Genomic DNA, 4,296 nt, shown 5'->3' with positions numbered 1-4,296 from the left:
TTGACTTGACATTAACATTGATATATATTTTTTTAAATTTTTATGATATTTTCAAATTTATATTTTATTCAAAAATAAAATCATTATTGTTTTTTTTAAAAACATATAATCTATATTATCTATAGTATATTATAAAACATTTGACAAAAACTCTTAAAAACAATTTTTTATGCACGAATTATTGTTTATAGATGCATATTAAACATTATGGTATAACTTAATGATTATCTTAATTATATTTTAGATTTTCTATATTTAAAATAGATGTTTATTCTGTATTTGATTATGTTTATCTACAGTTAGTTACATGAATTTAAAAATGAAGCTTTAATAAACTGTACTTACGTAAAATCATTTGTAATCTTAAATTTTAAATAAAATATATCAATAAACAATATTTCATATATAAAAAATAATTTTTAATTTTTTTTTTCAAATAAACATATATCTTGGTCTCGATGAATGAAATTGGAAAGGATTTGAAAATTGCAATGCATCTCACAATTTTGGAAGTGGTTCGTGGGTTTTTTAATTCGATGTTTTTTTTTTTACTTTTTACAGAATTTATTTATGTCAAGGTTATGTTATTTCTTGTTTCGGATCAGGGATGGACTTGGTATGATATTAAGTGTTTTTATCCAATATCGTGTATAAACAAATTGTAATTGGAACGTAAAATTTTATGCCGTGTACCAATTTTAACTGTACTAGATACTGACTTAATTGACATCAACTTTTTTTGGTTGATACATATTGGTATCGTTTATGTACCAACTTTACATTACGTATAAAAACTTGCCCATTTTTTTCAAATTTAAGTGAAATATTGAATTTTCAGGTAACACATGTGATGTTTAACGGGTTTTAGTTGCAAGGAATAAAACTTACAAACATTCAAATGTTTAAATAAAATAATTAAAGTTATAATGTTTAATATCAAGTACATAAAAATACAAAAAACTAATAAAAGATAAAGAAATTGATACCGTGGTATGCAACTTTTAGTACCATGTATCAACCAAGTTTGCATACTTAATATAATACCATCAACCAACAATAATCAGTACCAGTTAAATTGATACGTGATTAGTTTAATTTGATGTAAAATTCTCTTATAGAGGATAAACATCTCATTTTAAAATATAATTAGGATGATTATTGAGTTATAACAAAATAATTAATTATTATCTTTAAAAAAATTTATATTATTAAACCAAATATAAAAATTAATTTGTTTTTAAATTTTAATTAAATTATAACAAAAAATTTGAATCAAAGAAATTACATACAAACGAAAACTTTTAAATAGTTAATTTAATACTAATATTGCTTATTTTTTTAAAATTTTATGATATCTTCAAATTTATATTTTATTGAAAAATAAAAAAAATTCTCAAAACCACATAGCATCATAATATTGATAGACCAAAATATAAAATAAAATATTAAAATCAAGATATATCTCATTGCATTATACCTTAAGGAGAATTTAATTTTGAGACAATGAGTTGGAATTTATTGGTGAATCTTGAAATTGGTGAAATTATGGTTTCATAGTGAACACCGCCTGCATTTATGCATGTACGGTGCATATTTCACTTACCCACCCTTGGGTTTACATTATGTTGCCATTTAGTCCCTTTATTTATATCATTAAAATATTCAATAAATTTATTATATTTATAAATTGTCAAATAAATTTGATATGAAATAGAAAAATTATCTTAGATCCTATCGAAGATGTTATGAGATATATACAAAATTCACACGAATAAATGATATATATATATATATATGTACATATTCAAACGTTACCTAAAACATAAGAGTGACCATCAAAAATCTCGAACAATCACACACCATCAGTTATGATTCGATAAGTACAATAACTTTTTGTTCGTATGAGAATCTACTATGACTGTTTAGACACTTAATAACCAATTTGGCGAGTTTCTTCTGGTAACTATGGGCATTTGAGTCAACTTGCATACATCTTGACCAGTACCACGAGACCCTGAAGTTAACAGTTAGGTGTCGTTTATCAAACGCTTAATCGGGTAAGCGCTTACCAAGTCACTTTACTTTACAGGATGAATATGACAAGGACTATAATCTTATCCAGTAAGAGCGAAAACAAGAATCGAGAGTTTTACCCGTTAAGTGATGACAAGGACTCTTACCATAGTTAGCGCTTACCGGGATAAATTGTTGCATACGATGCGTTTTAGTAAATAATATCTTATCCGGTAAGTAAACAATAATATTGAATTTTACCGATAAATGCTTACCGGGTAGGCGTTTAGGTAAACGGCCCCTTAGACAAACCCTATAAAGGTCGTGTAATTACTTAAACTGGTAACCTATCAAAACTTTATTGGTTGATTTACATGTCACAGGTACCAATTTGACATATTTCATATTTTCAAAGCGGACAAGTTTATATGAATTTCTGAAAATTTCACGAATGTTTAACATGTTCAAAGTTACAATAAAATAAAGAAGTTGGTAAAGTGGTATGCCAACCTTCAACCTAATTATGAGGGAACTGTTTTGGACAGCAAAGACGACCCTGATAAAACAACATCGAGGTATTGTTGGATAATTTTCCGCTCTATGTTTTTGTGTTTATGTTTTCATAGAAAATGAAAAATCGAATATAAAAGGTTTCTTATATGGAACAGTCAACGAGATTTGAAATTCTGTAATTTGTCACATAGTGGCTTTTTTGATGTCTTATTTTTTGGATTTTAAGACAGATATTTAATCTTATTTATTTTTAATCCAAGTGAATTTGTTAAATGATAGTTACTTGGTTGGTTAAATGGTAATTTTTCTAAACTACAAAAGTCATGACACCTTTAACTTCATTTTATTCCTTGAAAAAATCAACATATGCTTACTAAATTTCGGCATCTGGGCGGATTATTTCTATTTATTTGTTAAGTCTTTGAAAAAATATATCAATCTTTGGTAGAGGACCAGAGAGGCTCTGGTTGACCTTTATGATTAACCAGAGGGTCTCTGGTTATGTTTAAAATATATTTTCTTTCAAGTATATAACTCATTTTATTAGTCTCCATAAGCTCTAATTAGATAGACCAGAGGCTTTGGTCGTCCAAAGGGCTTTTGGTTGGTCATGCATCTTTAGTTGATCTTAAAAGTTTGAGACCAGAAGCTCTGGTTGGTAATACCAGAGGCTCTGGTCGTCCAGGAGGGCTCTGGTTGGCTTGCCTCTAGATTGGTTTTACTTCTGGTCGATGACCAGAAGCCCATATTGATCATGTCTTGCGTTAATATTGCTTCGAGTTGGCCCAGACTTCTAGTAGCCTTTAGTGGCCTTGTTTAAGTTGGCTTTGCTCTGGTTGGTAGACCAGAGGAGCTCTGGTCTTTAAGGACCAGATGAGCTCTTGGTGGTCTCGCACAAAGTGATGCGAGAAATTGAGAATCTCGCACAGTAAAATACGAGGAACTGAGTGGTCATGCTCTATGTACTGCGATGAAGTTTTATAAATCCATATTTGATGTGATAAGTTTCAAGATATTGGATATTTGAATACAATACTTGAGTTATGTTATGTTGAATGGTTATATATATATATATATATATTTGTATAATTACAAATATGATTTTATAACATGTTTTGCTGATTTTCACCCTATAATTGCATAAAAAATGATTTTTTTTTTTTTACTAGAACTCAAGGTCTAACCCTCATTTTGTGTTTTAAAAATGTGCATTGCAGGGATAAGGGAAAGAGAAAAATATGAATTTTCCTGTTGTGCTTACATGGATTATGAAGAAGAACATGTTATTTGTTGATTTTGGAGTACTTGTTATATAAGCAAGTGATATACTAGGATGTTATGAATAAATTTGTTAGCTACTTTTGTAATGTAGCTTGTTATACCTTTTTTGGGATCGAATGTGTACTATTGTGTTTCTCGTTAAATGAAATACATGGTAATATGCAAATGTGGATCTTGGGGTGTTACATAACCCAAGGTCAAATTGGATACAATCACCAACCAACACTTATTCGGTTGAAGTTAGGTTAGGTCTAAAAAAACTCAAGACAACCCGAATAAGGTCTCATGTCCGCCTTTCAACTGATCAAGGCTATAAGCTTGGGTCTCCAAAACCCAACTACAAACTAATTTCTACAAGCGGTACGTATTGAATATGTTGTTGTAATTTCTACTTTTATTTTCCAAAAGGTTAACAATGGATATTTTCTTCTAAAATACATTCAAACTTTTAACTTTTAACCCCTCGAACCTAACCCAACACAACCCAAC

The sequence above is a fragment of the Cynara cardunculus genome (assembly GCF_001531365.2).
Source record: "Cynara cardunculus var. scolymus isolate 2C chromosome LG 9, CcrdV1, whole genome shotgun sequence".
Taxonomy (NCBI): domain Eukaryota; kingdom Viridiplantae; phylum Streptophyta; class Magnoliopsida; order Asterales; family Asteraceae; genus Cynara; species Cynara cardunculus.
The sequence above is the reverse complement of the archived record's forward strand: the minus strand, read 5'-3'. Positions refer to the sequence as shown.